This window comes from Hyperolius riggenbachi, chromosome 7 (assembly GCF_040937935.1).
Source record: "Hyperolius riggenbachi isolate aHypRig1 chromosome 7, aHypRig1.pri, whole genome shotgun sequence".
Taxonomy (NCBI): domain Eukaryota; kingdom Metazoa; phylum Chordata; class Amphibia; order Anura; family Hyperoliidae; genus Hyperolius; species Hyperolius riggenbachi.
Genome location: NC_090652.1, coordinates 223079472 through 223099829, shown reverse-complemented (window position 1 = coordinate 223099829; position 20358 = coordinate 223079472). Strand labels below are relative to the sequence as shown.

Sequence of the window (20358 nt, the reverse complement as noted above, 5' to 3'; positions counted from 1 at the left end):
GATTTGCGTCCCCCCTGGCCAGGCGACAGACCCCCACAGGCTGCTGCTGGCTTAAAATGTACTGGAGGCTGCTGTCCTGGTAGCATGCAGAGCAGCCTAGGAAATGGCAGTCAGATGGAGTGGAAGAGCTAGAAGCCTGCACTAGGTGTGCACTTGGCAGCTGAGACCCCGACGTCCAGGCAGCAGCAAAGAGATGGATGTATCCAGCGGGCATGCACAGCCTACTATTTCAGCACGTGGGCGGCCGAGCCTCCGACATCGCAAAGCCTCACGTGGATGATGGCGTCCTGATAGCCACATGGTGCGACCGCGTGGATGCAGAGAGGTGTTTGGTTCTGCCGAAGGAGGCTGAATGTTAGGAGTAGGAGCGAAGCAGTCAGGCGTTCGGATCCTTGAACTGTCCCGGTGCCGTTGAGTGACTCTGTGTGTGGCCCAGCGTGCGTCTGCAGGATCTGGGCAACCCGCTGGAGCGAGTGCTAGACTCCGGACGGATTCGGCAGGGGAGCTGGAGCAGCGGCTAGATCACATCGGGAGCCGCTGTGGTTGTTGCAGTGGCCGAGCACCGGCGTCACGTGCGCACTACCCACGTGGGGAGCCGGTCTTCATAGCAGTGCTGGTGTGCGCCGGGAGCCAGAGAAACGCCCATACAACCGATGGCGAGGTGAGCCATAGGAGAGCACTTGGGGTGGCTTTCGGCTCGGTTCCAAGGGAGAAAAGTGGAAAAAAAGAGTAATAGAGCCGGAGCCCTGTGGCCGTGGCTACCTAGTACGGCGCCATCTTATCTGAGGTTAGTGTGCCTTATCTGAGTGAGTGTGCCTTATCTGAGGTTAGTGTGCCTTATCTGAGTGAGTGTGCCTTATCTGAGGTTAGTGTGCCTTATCTGAACTTAGTGCCCCTTAAGTAGCTTTGTGCACACTAAAAGATGCACAAAGCTTCATCGCGCACTGCACAGCGCACATCGTAATGCGCCGATCTTATCTCTGACGATAACATCCCACTATACTGCATGAGTGCACCGTTATCATCACATCCTATGCGACCTTATGGTCGCATCATATACAGTATAGCGGGTGCAACGTTATCGCCACAACGCGCGTAAAGAACGGCGTGGTGCAGTGCGCGATGTAGCTTTGTGCATCTTTTAGTGTGCACAAAGCTACTTAAGGGGCACTAAGTTCAGATAAGGCACACTAACCTCAGATAAGGCACACTAACTCAGATAAGGCACACTAACTCAGACAAGGCACACTAACCTCAGATAAGGCACACTAACCTCAGATAAGGCACACTAACCTCAGATAAGGCACACTAACTCAGATAAGGCACACTAACCTCAGATAAAGCACACTAACCTCAGATAAGGCACACTAACCTCAGATAAGGCACACTAACTCAGATAAGGCAAACTAACCGGCTTAGCGCCGGTTAGTGAATTAAGGCCTTAGTGATTTAAATAATCGTATAAGTATTTGTGTCTTTGGTAGTGAATTATTTAAATATACGGTAAGTGAATTCAGTTTGGCCACATACATATGTGGGCAAAGTTTGCATAGATTGCACCTCTACATGCCTGGATTGATCGACTGCATAAGTAGTGTATGAATAGTAAGCTCCTGTGTTAATGAGGTAGAATGCTTTTTCCACACTGTAATACTATTGGCTGCCATATTACTCTATTTGTTCCCCTTTACCATAGTGGCATTGATGGCTAATCATTTCTAGGTTATGAAAGTGAGCGTTCTACTGCCAACTGCAATCTGGTAGGAACCTCATCTGACCTCGTTGAGGTTATCTGTTAAGTAAAGTTCATTAACGTTTAGAAAGAGCAAAGTTTATAAACTCACTAAACTCTTTAAGGCTATGCAAGTTTTTGACTTTTCACCACAAATTACTCTTTATTACATAACTAATAGACCCAAGCCCGTTTAAAAACAGGCTCTAGGTCTGTTTTTTTGACAGTGCACATGCGCCCGCGCGCGCACCCCTGCCGCTCACACACGTGCGCGCACCCACCCGCCCGCGCACACGCCTGCCCGGCTCACTGTCACAGAGACAGGTGTACGCAGGGACACTTGTGTTTTATTATAGAGGATGGAAAAAAACAATGCTGTCACCATTTTCAGGCAAGTTTTGCTACAACAATGATTTAACCACTTCACCTCCAAGGGTTTTTCCCCTTAAAGGGAACCAGAGATGAACGTTTCACACAAAATAAACATATCAGTCGATAGCTTGTAAAGAATAAATGCTGTACCTGATAATTTCGCCGCTCTAATGTGCCTTTTTTAGTGTTTTTTATCCATTATTGCTCCAGGAAAAATTAAATATGGCCGCCGGCTCAAATCCCTTCTGCTTCCGGGTTATGAGTTCTTCTGGATGTGCTGTCTAGGCTATATGAGACTAGGCTGCTATCTAGGCTATATGAGAAAGGCTGCTGCAGCCTTTCATCTGTGTGCTTTCATTTTGGTATGATGTGCAGCTGCCTGTAGGAAGTGTCTCTCATAGGAATGAAACTGCAGTCATCATCAGTATCTATGCAGACAGAGTCAGGGCTGGATTACCGACCAGGCAACAAAAGCAGTCGCTTGGTAGCCCATTCAGAGTCAAAGGGGCCCCATCAGCACATAAACCAGCCCTCGCCATCCTGTCAGCGGTGGCTGGATGGTATAATGGTTAAAGGGACTCTGAGCAGTGCAGTAACTATGGAAAGATGCATATCATTTTAAAGCTCTTTCTCCTCTTTCCAATGATATATAAACCGCCACCCTATGCCTTTTAGGTTTCGCTATTTTTGCAATCGAAATCGCGGCCACGGCAACTTCGATCGCGAAAATAGCGAAAACTAAAAGGCGTAGGATGGCAGTTTATCTATCATTATCATTGGAAAGAGGAGAAAGAGAGCTTCAAAATTATATGCATCTTTTCATAGTTACATTGTATTACACGGGACGACTTTTCCCCAAAGTCAGCAGCTCGATTCAGCACAATGCAATGAAATATAAGGAACCCAGGGGGATATAATTACAAACATCATGCTGCTAGGTGTGAGGATGTAATTAATTAGTTGTGGGTATGCTTAAAGGCATACCCACAGGCACTGCTCGGAGTCACTTTAAGGGCTCTGCCTCTGACACAGGAGACCAGGGTTCAAATCTCGGCTCTGCCTGTTCAGTAAGCCAGCACCTATTCAGTAGGAGACCTTAGGCAAGTCTCTCTAACACTGCTACTGCCTATAGGGTGCGTCCAAGTGGCTGCAGCCCTGGCGCTTCGAGTCCGCCAGGAGAAAAGCGCAATATAAATGTTATTTGTCTTGTCTTGTCAAATGATGCCGTGCGCTGCTGATTGTCTTCAGAGCCAGGCTCTCCTCCTACGTCCCCCTCCTGCTACTGTGTGTTCTGCCGCTGCCCACTCCTCCCTCCCTTCCCACAGAGAACCACCGCTGCAGCAAGAATGATAGCAGCAGATGGCAAACGCTCCCTCACCTATCCATGATCCAAGCGATAGAGATCCCGTCATCTGAAACCCATCTGTCTCTTCTACAGTGCAGCCGCTCGCTCTGAACTTCCTGATTCTCAGATCAGACAGAAAGTAGGAAGTAGTAATAGTAGTAGTAACAGAGTGTCAGCACTCTAGAGGAGACAGATGGGCTCCGGATGACGGGACCTCTATTGCTTGGATCGCAATAGGTGAATGTGAGTCATCTGGTGCTGTCATTCTCCCCCGCTGCGGCTGCCTTCTCTGCTGGACTATCGTATTCACTGGGATGGAGGCTGCATGGTGGCTGTCTAGTTTGGGATGAAATCGGTTGTTCGATGGTGGAGGTGGTTATGTAATTCTGTCTGGGGAACGGCTTCCGGTTTCGCGGTGTCCAGAGCTTTCTGCTATTGCCAGGCTGGAGATGCAGGGGGAAAGTGCTGCTGCTGTGATATCTGGCACCCTCTTCACAGGAGTGCCCCAGCCCCTGAGTGCAAATGTCCCAGCCATTCATCTCTCACTCTGCATTTTGCCGCTGCTATTCCCTGCATTGTGCACCCACAGAGGAAAGCGGGCTGTTGCCCATAGCAACCAGTAGCTCGACTGCCCCAGTGTGTGCGGCATGTTGCTGTGCAGCTGCATCTTCTGATTCTATTACGACATGATGGGGGGCCCAAATCAGTTACTTTGCTTAGGGCCCCATTTAGCCTTAATCCGGCTCTGGACAGAGTGCACACAGAACACACAGCCACACTTGTCTGTTTCAGAGATTCTCTCTCAGCAGCAGCAGCCCCTCCCATGTCATCACAGCTCTCAGTATGCAAAGCAGGAAATCTGAGCCAGGAGGTGGCAGGCTTGGGCTTGAAAAGACTCCACAGAAGACTGACTCAGCTATAATGCTTCCAGGTCAAACCTAGACTGAGCCAGTCGGGGATTTTTATCACAGCTGATAATAGACTAATTAAGCAGATAAGAATGAAACTAAAAGCAGGGTAGGTGTTTACTGTCATGTTCCCACTGATAAATGTAATGAAATACATGAGGGTGCTTCGTCTCTGGTTCTCTTTAAGGCTAGGTTTCCACTGCTGCAAATTTGGATTGGGATTTGGCAGCCTATTGAAGTCAATAGGAAGCATCCAAATTCGTGAGCGGGTAACAATCTGACGGCCTGCAGCAGATTCTCGCGTCACCCTTCTAAATCCCATAGCCATGCAGAGCGTGGCTAGAGGAACTTGGCTGTGAGATGCTGGACAGCTGTGCTGGCATCGCATCTCGTAAGACGCATGATAAAGCACAGTGGAAATGTAGCCTAAAAAAACAGAGCAATTTTCACCTTCCATTCATTTGCCTATAATTTTATTACTACTTATCATAATGAAAAAATCTTCTTTTTTTTTTGCCACCAATTAGGCTTTTTTGGGGGGGTACTTTTTGCTAAGAATTATTTTATTCTAAATGTGTTTTAACAGGAAAAATAAGAAAAAAAAATGAAAAAAATTCATTATTTCTCAGTTTTCAGCCATTATAATTTTAAAAGAAAATAATAAGTGCTACCGTAATTAAAACCCACACATTTTATTTGCCCATTTGTCATGGTTATTCCCTAGTACAATGTATGGGGCCAATATTTTATTTGGAAATAAAGGTGTATTTTTTCAGTTTTGCGTCCATCACTAATTACAGGTCCATCACTAATTACAAGCCCATAATTTATAAAGTAACGGTAATATACCCTGTTGACATACATATTAAAAAGTTCAGTCCTTAACCACTTAATGACATGCTGACTTATAAAAACTGCTAGAGCCTCTTAATGGCTCCAGGATGTTTTTATAAGTCAGACAATGCTGCTGCCGCCATGCGCATGCACGTGTGCGCTCCCGCGGGTGCACGTGCATCCCTTTTTTTGGGGTGTTTTTTTTTCACTACTTTCACGTGCACGTGCACGTGAAAATAGTGAAAAAAAAACCACCCCCAAAAAATGACACCTTTATTTCCAAATGATATATTGTCACCATACTTTGTACCGGGGACATAATTAAAATCTTGTGATAACCAGGACAAATAGGCAGATAAAATGTGTGGGTTTTATGTACAGTAGCAGTGTTTATTTTAACAGCACACAAGGAGATAACTGTGCACCTGTCTCTTTAAGACCTTTTATTCAGTAGACAGCATACAGCCACGAATACAACAGTTTGACAAGTAGTAAAGATGCATCAAACCTGGGTGGTGGAGGGTGTCTTGGTGAGCTGGGAAGGGTGACCAGGGGGTGAACAGGACGGCACTACAGCCGCTTCACGCCGGAACTGGCGCTTGCTCACGTGCAGTGTCCTATTGCAGAGTCCCCACAATCTCAACTCCAGCACCCTGGTCACCACTTCCCTATTAGCAGGCGCAGGACTTGCGTTACTGCTGAAAATGGAACTCGCTCCTTCACGGCCTTCCGAGACACCATGACTGATCAGTGGGAAATCCAAAGAAGAGTCCGTGTCACTTTCCAGCTCGGCTGGATTCTCATCTAGTGTCCATCTCTCCACACTCATGGATGCAGCCGGTGCTCAGGGTTAGGATACACACAAAGAAATTGGTACACTGAAGTAGGAAATTGCACCCGGCACCCGGCTGTTTATCTTAAGGGTTGGCCTCTCTGCAGGAGCTTGTATGCGTAATGACAATGCTTCACTTAATCCACACACTCCTCCATAGGCTGTAAAGGTCATAACATGAGACGTGCAGCAAGTACAGTAGTGCAGAGCACAACTAAAGGACATACAGCACACAAGGAGATAACTGTGCACCTGTCTCTTTAAGAACTTTTATTCAGTAGACAGCATACAGCCACGAATACAACAGTTTGACAAGTAGTAAAGATGCATCAAACCTGGGTGGTGGAGGGTGTCTTGGTGAGCTGGGAAGGGTGACCAGGGGGTGAACAGGACGGCACTACAGCCGTTTCACGCCGGAACTGGCGCTTGCTCACGTGCAGTGTTTATATTAAAACCATAGGGGATGAAATTGGAGAAATAGTGTATTTTTTCATCAACCCCAAAAAGCAAAAAGCCCCCCCCCCCCCCAAAAAAAAGATTAGTAGTGATTAAGCTATTGGCAAATGAAAGGGATAAGCACTGCAAGGTGAAAATCGCTCTAGTCTGTTAGGGTAAAAACCGCCTTGGGGTGAAGTGGTTAAGGTAACTATTTATGTATTTTTTTTAATTGTGTAATTTTATTTTTTTTTACAATTTTTTAGGGGGAACTATTGGGGAGTGTGGGAGGTAAGAGGTTAGTTTTAAATGTAAAAAAAAAGTGTACTTTTTTTAATTGTATAATTTTTTTTAATTTTTAAAAAAATATTTTTGGGAGGAACTATTGGGGAGTGCGGGAGGTAAGGGGTTAATTTTAAATGTAAAAAAAAAAGTATGTTAGTACAAAAAAAAAAGTTTTTTTAGATGTAGTTTTACTATTTGACCACAAGATGTCCTTGCGTATAACTTCCCTATGCGTAGTATTACTAAACAAACAGGAAGCAATGTGTGGACGTGTAAGTATCAGCTTTTGTTAATGACGGCACTGTCTCATGGATGGCAGTGTTCATTTACACGGGAACTGTGTTCCCATTCATTGATCTCCCGGGTAACGATCGGTGGCGGTAACAAGCACTGGAGTGTGCGGGAGGTGAGCGGTAGTGCCAGCAGGGAGGGACGTAGTAGCTTCGTCCCTGCAAGGACCTATGCAGGAACGTAGTTATTCCTCCCGGGGGAGGGAAAGTGGTTAAATGTTTGGGTGCACTGACACCCGGGGTTTGAGGGCAGGAAAGGGTGTCACTTTACTGTTGCAATGAAGAAGCCTCTAAAGATGGCCAGAAATAGGTTGATTTTCCAGTTTGCTGGTGATCTGTTGGCTCCAACATATCTGATCAATAAACTTCTAATCAATTTTGGACAGTTTATCAATTGAAAGCATAATTGAGAACATAAGTAATTTTTTGTCATGTGGGCAGGAAGGGGAGCATGGAGGATCAACAGTGCTTCGCATTGTACTGTATGCAGTGAAAACAGAAAGTTTGAATTTAAATCAGATTTCTACTGAAATCTGATTTTGCTCAAGTGAGGCAAAGTGGTACAGTAGAATCTTGTTATAGTAAACTCTGATATAGTAATCCTCTGCATATAGTAATCTCAGTCCTCAGCAAATGTGTCTGTATAAATAAACAATGTAGGACCAATTCTAATTTGATATAGTAAACTACTTTTCCTGGTCCATTGGAGTTTACTATAAAGGGATTCTACTGTATATAGATTAGTTCTACCAGATCAATTTGTACTCCCATAATGTGATCGATACCTTGACAGATCATGTTGTTATGAGCCCATGTATGGATATGTTAACAACACAAAAGCCACTTTGGTACTGATAACTAGTAGTCTTTATTGTTCTTTATGGAGTTGTATTATCTTTGTTACACTACACCAAAGTGATGACATTTGGTGGCCAGGACAACACGCATCCCTCAGCAAACTATTTCATGGATTACACACTAAGCTGTGTTATATTGACTTTAATCAACTGGATGTTGACATTTTTCTTCCTGGCTGCGTTATTAGATTCATTCAGGTATATGGGGAGAGGTTCTTCCAGTATGTAAATTTATGAAGTATATTATGTGCCACCAGTGGTTTGGAGATTAATGATAAGCTTTGAGGGAGAACATAATTTAGCAGCAGAAAGGGGCTTATACTATGTTTAGAGGAGCAGAAGACACTATAGTCCCGCACACACTCTTAATCCCAATTCCCATCAGGCGACATTGTAAGGCTGAGGCTGTTCAGACACATCTGTGTTCTTCTTTATGCAGAGGGTGGAGCGGCGGGGGAGTGACATAGCGTGACTGGCGGGACTAAGTGGGGAGAACAATAAGATCTAGGTGGGCTTCAGTCAGAGCACCTGATCTTGTGCTTGTTCAGTGTCCATGGCTAAAATTTATTGGAGGCAGAAGATCAGCAGGAAAACCAGACAATTTGCATTCCTTAAAAGGAAATAAATATGTCAGATTCCATATGTCTCTCACTTCAGGTTCCCTTTAACAACAGTAGCTAGTTTTCTTATCCTGGCCACTCCTTTCTGTGTAAATACTGAATATAGACTGCCAATAGCTCTTTCAGAGTTTCCCTGGCAAGCCGTCTGCAAGGTTCAAATTAACTATTCATAACATTTGTACATACAGTATATTGAGCCTTTCTTCTGTCATTTTAGGTGATTAGGGTCTACAAATAAATCATATTACATTAATCATCTGACAAGTTGATGCACAAGCTTATATCTACTGTATTAAATCCAGGAGATGAAGCAGTGATTTTACTGTGTACACTGCAAAATAAATATACTTTTGTTGTAATCGTCTCATAATACAGTATGTACAATTTCTAGATACTGTGACACTTGTACTGTCTGCAAAACTTTAACTGAAAAGCAAAGTTCATTGCGACTGCTGATAAAGAATCAGTGTAAGTTACCAGACATACGCTGCTGGATATACAGCACTGTGCATAGGTGTTTTGGAAGAGTGTCTCTGCAGATGCAAGCATGAAGACCGCTATTAGCTTTGTCCTCACTTTGATGGTGCTGGGAGTGACTGAAGGTGGGAATGTGTTAGTTATTCCGCAGGATGGAAGCCACTGGCTCAGCATGAGAAACCTGGTGGACAAGCTGTTCCAAAGAGGCCACCAGATTGTTGTGGTCGTTCCAGAGATTAGTTTTCACTTACAGAACTTACACGGATACACAGTGAAAACCTTTACCTCCCCCTACAGCAGGGAATTTATGGAAACAATGATGAAAGAAGCAACCTATGAAGTGTTGGAAGGTGGGAATGCTCTACTGAAGGCCAAGTTAATGTATGATAAAATGGTGCACATTGGCAGGTACAGCATGGCTGGCTGTAAGAGCCTTCTCTACAATGACACTCTTATAAAATATTTGGAAGCAAGCAGATTTGATGCTATTATGAGTGACCCACTCTTTCCATGTGGAGAGATAATAGCTGAATACTTATCGATTCCTACAGTTTTGTTCTTGAGAGGAGTTGTGTTTGGAATTGATGAAGAAGCAACTCAGACTCCCAGCCCAGTTTCCTATGTTCCGAGATTACATTCTGCATTCCCTGACCACATGAACTTCAATCAAAGAGTCAAGAATTTCCTGATGAGAACTCTTGACCTGTTTTTATGTCAATCTTTCTATGCTCCATTTGCTCAATTAGCCTCAGATTTCTTGCAAAGGGAGGTCAGAATTGAGGACCTCCTTGCTCGTGCTTCTGTCTGGCTCCTGAGAGTTGATCATATTTTTGAATTTCCAAAACCATTTATGCCAAATATGGTATTTATAGGAGGAATCAACTGTGTTAATCAGAACCCTCTGAAGCAGGTAGAAAATATAATTGCATATCTGTAAGTGTATTCAGCTATCGTGGTCATAGTGTATTCTGTATTTGTCATACTATTTTGCCTTCTTAAAACCGAATGTATTTGCAAATATTTAGCTTCACATGAGTAAGATGGTACTCCTGAAATACACATGAGCTCAATCAATGTGAGCCAATGAGATTGGCTCACAGAGATCGTGGGGTCAGGAGCCAATGAAATCAGCTCTTGAGCAGCTCACAGTGCTCTGCTGTCAAAGAGGGTGAGTAGGCTGCAGCAGCAGGAAAACAGCGCGATTGGCGGTAGCGACAAGAGCATGCAGCGTGGTAATTTAAATCTACGCCCTGGCAGGAATAAGCAGTCATAAACAGGGCATACATTTTAATTACAGCAGTCTGGAAGTGGTAGATGAATAAAATTGCTTATTTTTTACAATATTACAAACACTGGTTCGCACGACAGCCGGGGGCCTTTCTTTATAAGTTAATTAGTCAGTGTTTGCCTGTTGTAAAATTTTCCTCATCCTGATTTACATTCTTAAAGCGTGCCTGAGATGGGGAGCAATAAAAAATGTATATACCTGGGGCTTCCTCCAGCCCCCTCCGGCCTGATCACTCCCTTGTCGTCCTCAGTCGCCTCCTTGTTGGCCCGCAACGGGCCCCAGAAAATCCTCAAGTCGGGGCCAGTCGGCAAAGGTGCAGTCTGGCCAGGCGCGCTCCCCCGTCTCGATCCCGATGCTTGTTCAGGCGCAAAACACTCTAGGTGTTTGAATGCAGCGGGAGCACCCGCAGGGCCAGGCTGCGCATGTGCAATTGGCCCCGGACAGGACGACTTTCCGGGGGCCAATTGTGGATGAAAGGGGAGTCAGAGGAGGACCGGGTGGGAGCGATCAGGCCAGAGGGGGCTGGAAGGAGCCCCAGGTATGTAAATGTTATGTTATATGTATCAAGGAAACCCGCTACACCTCAAAAAGGGTGCACTTATTGCACTCATTCAGCTGGAGCAGCACCTTCTATATATGTCGTATAAAATGTTTGCAGAAGGCAGCGCTACACAACTTTACACAATGTATGCTCCAATAGTTCATATACACTTTGTGTAGTCCACATCCACTTTCAAAATGGTTTTTGAATGGTTAATCTTCTCGGTGATTTACGCTATCTTCCTAGTTCTTCCTACTACCTCCACCAACACCCCGTGAGCTGACACTCACCGGACAGAAAGACCTCCACTCAGGTCTAGTAAAGCCTTGGGACACTTCAGGCCGTCCCCCACCAAACCGATAACGATTTGCCACCACTTTCTCCTTTTCACAGCATATATGTCTTCAAGCGTACAAACCTCAAAACAAATGCCTCACATAGTGTAAAACCATACTAGTTTATTTAAAATATAAAACTGATTGCACTCACAGATTTTCTTCTTTGTATTATAGCACAGAGTTTGGGTACGGGCTCTCCCCCGTATAGTTGAGCCCCGGATGGCACCTGTAGTTCCTCGGCTGAAGATTTGAAATGGTGTGCACCTCCACTTCCTCCACAAGCCCAAGCGCCGCTCGTTCGCCCACAATAACAACTTGCTGCTTTAACCTCCGCACTCTATGCCCCGCCTTACATGTTTCGTCTACCGACTCATCAGAAGCTGCTCTGGGGCAGAATGGTATGACATCATAGCCTAGGTTAAGAATCACTGGGAAGGAGGGCGTTACATACCAAACTACAGCAAAATATACTGTAGATATATGATGTGTTTCTGATGCTGAAACCAGATTAATTATCTTACAATTGGGTGTCCTACTCCTATATGTCATTGCAGTTCATCTTTAAATCTGTTAGTCTCTAAATGACCTTATTAACTAAGTCTTATGCCTCCATGGACTGTAAACCTACTCAGGGCCGGCGCTTCCATAGGAGTAAACTGGGCAATTGCCCATCCCCCCCCAGGTCTCCCCTTAAAGGAGCTATAATTTACATCAGGGGCCCCTGATGAGTCCGGGCGTGAGGACGAAACGCGCATAGGGCAGAGCTAACAGCTGACGTTGACACGTACACTAGGAAGTGAGCTGACCGGCCGGTCGGGATTGAGAGCAGGGACGAGCGACGTACACCCTGCGGCTGAAGGGAGGACTAGGAGCGGAATCACCGCGGACGTCCACCCCGCACACACTGAATGGGCATTGGATGAGGATTATGTTATATGCTGATACAACTCCGGGACGCGTAAGTGCAATTGTTGAAGCGCCCAGAGATTGATGCTGACAGTATTACGCTATGTATATTTTATGTGTTTTTATGGAGATGCTTTTACTGGATTAAAAGAAGAATTCTGTGACAACTGTTGAGGCATTGACTGGCAGTGAGCCTAAGTGAAGTTTCCACCTGCAATCTGAGGTGGGCAACATCTGGTGAGCGGTTTGGCATACATTGATGTGGGATTGGCACTGATTGAGCATTGAGGGATTTCACTAAACACGGAAGGGGAAGTTCCACATGGTGTGTCCTGAGCGTGATAGTGAAGAGAATTAATATATATGCCAAACGTTACTACCCTATGTGAAGCTTTTATATTGCAGGTTGGAGCACAAAGCAAGTGCTTGTATCTCACCTTCAGTAGGAGACGGTAGAGGTCTGGAGAGCGCAGCAGTAATTTTGCATAATAATTTTCTTGAACTGGATTTTCTGTAGCGATCCCAGGCACTGGTGAACTAATCATAAGATATCCATTTTGAACTGTGGCGCAGTGTTTATTAATTGTTAGAATATTATGGAAAATGGATACATTTGACAAGGGAACAGAGAACATGATCGAGCAGTAAAAAAGGTTAGTTACACTTTTACATAAGTAACTTTGCCTGATGACTCCTTTAAAGTATAGTGGTTCGCTGCAGAGAATTCAGCAGCAAAGTGACTCTCCTGTGTACGCCTCCATCAGTTTGTGTGCTCCCCATCTTCATCCCAGCTGGCCACATCTTCTCCTCTCGGCAGCATGTTATGTGAGTTACATGCACTGGGTCACAGAAAAGAGGCACCAACGGGGATGAAGATGAAGAGTGCGCGGACTAATGGAGGAGTGCTCTGGCCGGACAGGTGAGTCACTCTGCTGTTGAATTCTCTGCAGAGGCCCTTGAGACTACTATACACCTGGAGGGGAGTGGGAGACCTGGGTGGTCCGCTAGCCGAGTCTAGGGCAGGGGTGCAGAAACAAAGGGGCCAAAGGTTGGATATGAGGAAGGGCTATTAGGAGGGCCCCATGTCATTGTTGCCCAGGATCCCATTGAGTCTGGAACGGGCACTGACCCTGCTGGAACTTGCAGTTCATCTGCTTTGTGAAAGCTCTCAGAATAAGGCAAGACATTTTTTCTCTGCCTTGTAATAATTCTGACTGCCACCAGACGGATTTGTGCAACCTTTGGGCTTGATTCACTAAAGGGCGCTAACACAGTTAGCACGCCTAAAAGCTTTGCACGTGCAAACTAGGGTGCTAAGTAGTTTGCATGACAAAGCTAGTTCTGTTCACGTGCTATTTTAGCGTGCGTAAAAGTTTACATGTGCAAAGTTTTGCACGCACCGCTTCGCGTGCAAAATTACCCACTTTGGGCTTGATTCACAAAGCGGTGCTAAACTACTTAGCGCGTCTAAAGTCTTTAGACGCGCTAACCAGGGTGCTAAATAGATTAGCACCGGATTTCTCAATCAGATCACGCGCTAACTTTGCGCGCGCAAAGTTTTACGCGCGCTAAGTCCCATAGGCTTTAATGGGCACTTCGCGTGGAGCGCCTTGCGCTCTGTGCAGTATGCGCGTAAAGTTTTACGCGCATAAAGTTTTGCGCGCGTAAAGTTTTATGCGCGATAAGCTTGTTTAGACGTGCTAAGGGGGTCTTCACAGGCGTGCTAACAGTTAGCACTGCTTTGTGAATCAAGCCCTTTGAGTGCAAAGTATGCTTATCATGCTACTTAGCACGCGAAGCGGCTGATTTTGCACGCAAAGTGGTGTGCGCAAAACTTTGTGCTAAGTGGCTTTTCACTGGCGTGCTAACACTTCGCACACTTTTGTGAATCAAGCCCTTTATGTCGGTGACTTTTACCATGCTAGATAATCATATCTAAGTCATTTAAGTTAGTGTTGTGCTGCCGACAGAAACTTGTCTGACCCTGCTATGAGTTTATTCCATGTGCAAAGGTCACTTTATGTTTAACTACAAAATACTAAAACCTATGAACTTGATAAAGCTGAACTGTGTGTCGGGTTTGCCTATTCAGTTCACTACAGTTTACAAGGTTTTTTTCTCCTAAGGCCCGGTTCACATTAGCGTTCCCTGTCCGGATTTTCCTGATCTGATCCGGACCGTATACTGTACAAACGGAACGTACGTTCCGCCTAGCAATGCAAAGTCTATGCGGAAGTTCACACGTGTCCGTTCCGTACAGTACGGAGCCGGACCGGAGCCGGACCGGATCCGGACTCCGGACACTTTTCCAACATGCGCTATTTTTTGGTCCGGATCTCCGGCCCACGCACCCGGACCGGAGCCGGACCTAAGCCTGACAGCACCATCCGGAACACAGAAACCAATGGGAAACGGAAGGCACAGAACACACTGCCTACAAAAACCTGACGTTCTACCCCTCTTCCTATGCGTATCCAAGCGGCCATTTCGGATGGGGACACATGGGCCAAGCATGTCTGGAGTGGAGCAGCAGTGACAGACGTGCTGGAGCTGTTTGGCAGAATGTCGGAGGTGGAGGTGAGGCCTACAGCGGAGGAACCTGATTCTACAGGTGCACTGGGTGCACCTTCTGCTGACCCCAACATTTTTTTATTTAGATTTCACTATTTTTTGCCCACGGATCCGGATGGCAGCCTGATGCATGCCTGATACAAACGGACCGGATACAGATCGGAACAGTACGGTTCTGATCAGGATCAGGTCCTGATCCGATCAGGATCCGGTCCGTTTACTTGCCAAAACGCAAGTGTGAACGGGGCCTAACTAGATGGATTTTCTATATTATTTGCAATGTTTTTTTAGTTTTAAACTAACAGTATCTAGAAAGGTCAGCCAAGAAATGCAGTAAAATAAGACTTAGTGATGCAATGAGTTCTTAATGTGTTGGAATATTATTATCCAAATAAGAAAAAACATACATTAAAGAAAATCTGTAATGAAAAAACGTCCCTGGGGGTATTCACCTTGGGTGGAAGAAGCCTCCGGATCCTATTGAGGCTTCCCCGTCCTCCTCGGTCCCACGGTGGTGGCGAAAATCCTCCCAGAGCAGCGGCGATGTAAATATTTACCTCCGTGGCTCCATCGCAGGCGCAGTATCCGCTCTTCCCATGGAGATAGGCGGAAATAGCTGATCTCCGTCGGTCCGCTCTACTGTGCAGGCGCAAGCCTCCTGCTCCTGCGCAGTAGAGCGGACCGGACGGAGATCGGCTTTTTCCGCCTATCTCCGCCAGAAGAGCCGAAACAGCACCCCCGCTGGAGCCTGGAAAGGTAAATATTGAATAGGCTGTCGGATTTGTCGCGCCGGCTTTGAAGGGCTGCAGCGAGACCCCCGTGGGACAGAGGAGGACGGGGGAAGCCTCATTAGGATCCTGAGGCTTCCCCCTCCCGAGGTGAGTACCCCCCAGGGGACGTTTTGCTCGTTACAGTGTCTCTTTAAGTAACAGTGTGATAACCATTTTCATAATTGTTCATCTATGGAAGAAAACACAGCTCACCACTATACCACATCCACCAGAAGCAGAACTAAACACAGCCAGGCCAAACAAGTATTGTATCCAGTATTGATGATTTCTGAATAAAAATTGGACTTTTATCATCCTTCCCTCTTTCTGTATAATTGTTCATCTGCTTTAGTGGGCTACACACTGCTGACAATATGACAACTGTTGTCATTACTACACACTGTTTTAGTTGACATCAGACAATTTGGACGCATGTGGCTCCTGGACACCTCGGGTGCCACCATTGACTCCAATACAAATTAGCGTCAAGTAGGTGCCAAAGCAGAGACCGGTAAATAGTGGGCGCCTGGGCTGCCCGCTATGAAAACTGCACGGACGCTATTTGTGTATAGAGACTGCTGGCGCTCTGTCTCCCCAAGCTATTATGTAAGATTGTTTCCATAGACAGAAATTTTTAAGCTCTGTAAAATGCTATATAGCAGGGATTCCCTTTGGATAGATTGGGATCTACCGGTAGATCGCAAAGGACTTTTGGGTACATCCCACACTGCCTGCCTGAGTGACGTATGTGTACTCGGTATCCAGTCTAGAGGAATTATTATTATTATTGATTTATAAAGCGCCAACATATTCCGTGGCGCTGTACAAAGTAAGAAACAATCATGGGGTACATAATAATACAGACAATGGTGTACACCAATATACAAGATACATAATCAGTGACAAAATACAACAAATTTTACAGAATTCAAAATACAGAATTGGTAATGACAGTGATAAAGGTAAAGTGATAAAAGTAACATGATAAATAAAATGTATAATGATTTACAAGACACAAAAGGGGGAGAGAGCCCTGCCCTTGCGAGCTTACAATCTAAAGAAGGAATATGATGTTGCAAGGTGGGGAGTAATGCATGTAGAAGCATTATGTACTACTGCTGATTACAATTTTGCCGGACACTGAGCATGATATTGTAAAAAGCAGGGGCGTAGGAATAGGCCCTGCAGCCCCTGCGCCCGCGGGGGGGCCCGCCCCCCCCCCCCTGGGGCCCGCTCGGGGCCGTTTTGTGGGTGGTGGAGGGGTGGCAGCATGAGGGGAAAGCCTTGCCCACAGTCAGCGGGGAGAGGGGTAGTTCCCCCCTCTCCCTCACCTCGGGGCTCTCCCCTCTGCGCTCCCCTCCAGCTCGTAAGTGTCTGTGGGGCTGTGGTGGGCAGCGAGCGGCGGGCAGATACATACCTGCTTCCGTGCGTTCCATCGGAGACTTCTCCCTCTAGCGGCTGACGTCACTTCCGGAAGTGACGTCAGCCGCTAGAGGGAGAAGTCTCCGATGGAACGCACGGAAGCAGGTATGTATCTGCCCGCCGGGCCCCGGGGGGGGGGGGGGGGGGGGGGGGGCCCGCTCAGAAAATCTGCAGGGGGGCCCGGTGGGGCCTAGTTACGCCCCTGGTAAAAAGTATATAGTGATTCTATTGGCCAAGCACTGTTCTGTTTGGCTTACTTAGGAGACTCTGATATTCATCCAATTGACTGGCAGCTTGTGATAATACTGATAATACTGATGGACGGCTGTTGGGCATGTGCTGCAGCTGTGGCTTCGCATCTGTACGTAGATTCTACCTGGTAGATCATTTTCAATTCATAATTTTCAAAGTAGCTCACAATCTGAAAAGTGTGGGCACTTGTGCTGTATAGTATAGTAGTTTTCACATCCTTGTGCAATCTTACCATATCTATGTAGAACGAGATGCTGGCAATCTTTTCATTTATGATCAGTGTGTTGACTCTAACAGATTACAGTTGTTGGTCGTATCAATCCTCAGCGCTAAATTCTATATAATTGCCAGTAGGGTCTACTGTAGCCACCCAGCGCTCAATGGACACAAAGCACATATGGTGTCCACCACCAAATGAATCAAAGTCAAATGCTTAGTTATCTTCTTAAAAGCCAGCAAACTTTTATTTTCCAAAAATAAATGCATAAAAACACAGCTGCGGTACTCACATTGAGGCCTTTATGACAGGGACCCTTTAGTTAAATCAGGTGTATTGTGTACATCCAGTACACTGTATATACACATGTTATGCGTCAGATGAATGCCCAGGTTCCAGTTCCCCAATGGTTTCGGATTTATTCTGTCATCAGGGGATCTACACAGTTGTTGGTAATATGACACAATGGGGCATAGTCACAAAAGTCCATTCAACTTCATGAGTGCACATACTACACGTAAAGTTACTGGGGTTCTAAAAAAAAAATGCTATGAATTTTTGAGAATGGTTAAGTTAACGCTTTGGTTGTGAAAATACATGATTGCAAAACAAAACTGTAGAAGAACACCAACGAATGCAAAAAGGATAATAGCTAATTTTGCCTCATGGCAACCTTAGGCAACAAATTTGCAGAAATATGACTTTATGCTAATTTGCTATTTTCATCTGCTCATTACTAGCTGTCAGTGTCACAGAAAACAGTTTTTACTTGTGCAGTTAACTGTTAATGTACATGCATACTATAAGTGGCCCCCGTCAGGATTAAGCTAGATCCTGCGGGAAGTACTACTGGAAACACGGATCAGTTCATTTTGGCGCGCGGCTCTAAGAGCCGAGAGCGGAAACTGAGCGCAGTCATAGCAGCAATGCTATGATGCGCGCCACACGCAGCGGTAATTCGGGGCTCTGGCGGCTGCCTAACCGGGATACCATGCTGAGTTTAGTCTAGTATGTGTATGAGGCTTTAACCCCTACCTAGCCTATTAACCCCTTGTACCACCTGTACTTAGCCTTGGTATGCTATACCTAGCTTCAGTATACTATTATACTTTCCAAATAATAAATTCTTCTCACCTTCCCCTCCTTGCTATTATTTTTAACTCAAGAATAGGGATGGCAAAGCTTAGGAGAACTCATGAAGAATCATGTCATAAGTTTGATCAGCTAATAGATTCATAAGACTCTGATTTACTGGTCATGAACATGCATTAGTCATCACAGCAAATCATAACCTAACAAATCTATCAGCTGATCAAACTAATCACATGCTTCTCCATGAGTTCTTCTAAGCATTGCCATCCCTACTCATTAACCCCTCTATTCCAATTTGTACTTAAAGAGACACTGAGGCGAACATTTTTTTATGATATAATGAATTAGTTGTGTAGTACGGATAATTTCTAGAACATTAGTAGCAAAGAAAATATTCTCATATTTTTATTTTCAGTTTTTTTTTTATAACATTGCATCACTCTCTAGTATTTGCAGTTTACACACTACTCAGCATTCTAAATGATTTTACAGAGCAGGCCAGTGAACTATTGACCTGTCCTCCGCAGAAGAAAAAAACAATACAGTGACTGACAGTTGAGATAACAAGCTTCAGAAGACAGAGCTCTCTGCGGCTTTGAAAGTCATTGAGCTCAATGGCTCTTTTGCATAGATAACAACTGGAGTTTCTTAACTCTTTCTGTACTTGAAACAATATTAGACTTATGTCTCTGCTCCTAATGTTTTATTTCTTAGCTGTACTACACATACAAATCATATCATAATTTTTTTTTCTCTTCAGTGTCTCTAACATTTCTTGCCCTCTGGTCTCACTTCGACTTTAATACTAAGCTCTTTTTCATCTTCATTGACATACAATACAAAATTATAAAGCAACTGTATACAGAAGAGGCCTTGCTGTAAATCACCAGCAGCAAGGAGGAATTTGGAAGTGAGTGGCTGCCAATCAAAGATTTAGAAATGAGTCTGCAGGAACATCAGCAAAGTTGGCAGTGATGTGCAGTCTAATATCACTGCACCTGTCATCAGTAGTGACAGTGACTCTAAGGGTGAGAGGCAAAATGTAAGCACACAGGCCAGGATTGATGGCCTTCTACATGACAAATAGTACTCAGATAAGGCATGCTATAGGTGGCATTATTAGTGTGTTATAGAATATGCACCTGTCACATTTAAAATGACTATCTGAAACCAACACTTGATTAAAATATGTTGGTTACATTTTGGAAAATTTTAGCACAACCACAAGCATTTCAAATGTAAAATATTGTAATAACACTGGATGTCTGCTTTTCAAACACATTTAGGACACTGTAAAGGTAAAATAAAACCAAATGGCAAAAACTGTCATGATAAAATACAAACGGTCACTCAGGGCCCGTTTCCACTATCGCGAATCCGCATGCGTTGCCCGCATGCGGATTCGCACAGTCAGTCAGTACAAGTGGATGGGACTGTTTCCACTTGTGCGTTTCCCCGCACGTTTTTCTGTGCAGAAAAAATCTGCAGGGTAGGGCCCTCAGAATTCGCCTGCGTGTGGAATGCAGGCGAATCGCACACAATGTATTTAATAGGGAAATCGCATGCGTTTTCCCCATGCGTTTTTTGCCGCGATTTCGAATGCGATTTCGCATAGGTATTAATGTTATTTTACACAGGCAGTGACATGGTTAAATTCGCATACAGTCTTACCTATGCGAAATCGCATGCGAAATCGCGGCAAAAAACGCATGCGGAATCGCACCCACATGCGATTTGCCTGCGGTGATTCGCCGGCGATTCCGCAACACTATAGTGGAAACGGGCCCTTAAGGTTTAATGGTCTGCTACATACCCAGCTAGCAATGCAATAATGCATATGCGGCATCATTTTAAACTGGAAGGGCCAAAGAATATATTTTGGGGTATATTATAGTAGTGGCAATTGCCATGTGAAAACAGGGAAGGGTGAAACCTTGAAAAAGGTGTATTTTCTCCATTTACTTCTGTTTTTTT

The 20358-nt window shown here is 45.1% G+C and overlaps 1 protein-coding gene and 1 pseudogene across 7 annotated transcripts in view; both read left to right on the top strand.

Annotated features, from left to right (window-relative positions):
• LOC137524864 (UDP-glucuronosyltransferase 1A1-like) overlaps positions 1-20358 on the top strand; it is a 227004-nt gene that overhangs the window by 162995 nt on the left and 43651 nt on the right. The gene's annotated exons all lie outside the window — the stretch shown is intronic.
• On the top strand, positions 9058-9924 carry LOC137525298 (UDP-glucuronosyltransferase 1A1 pseudogene; annotated as a pseudogene).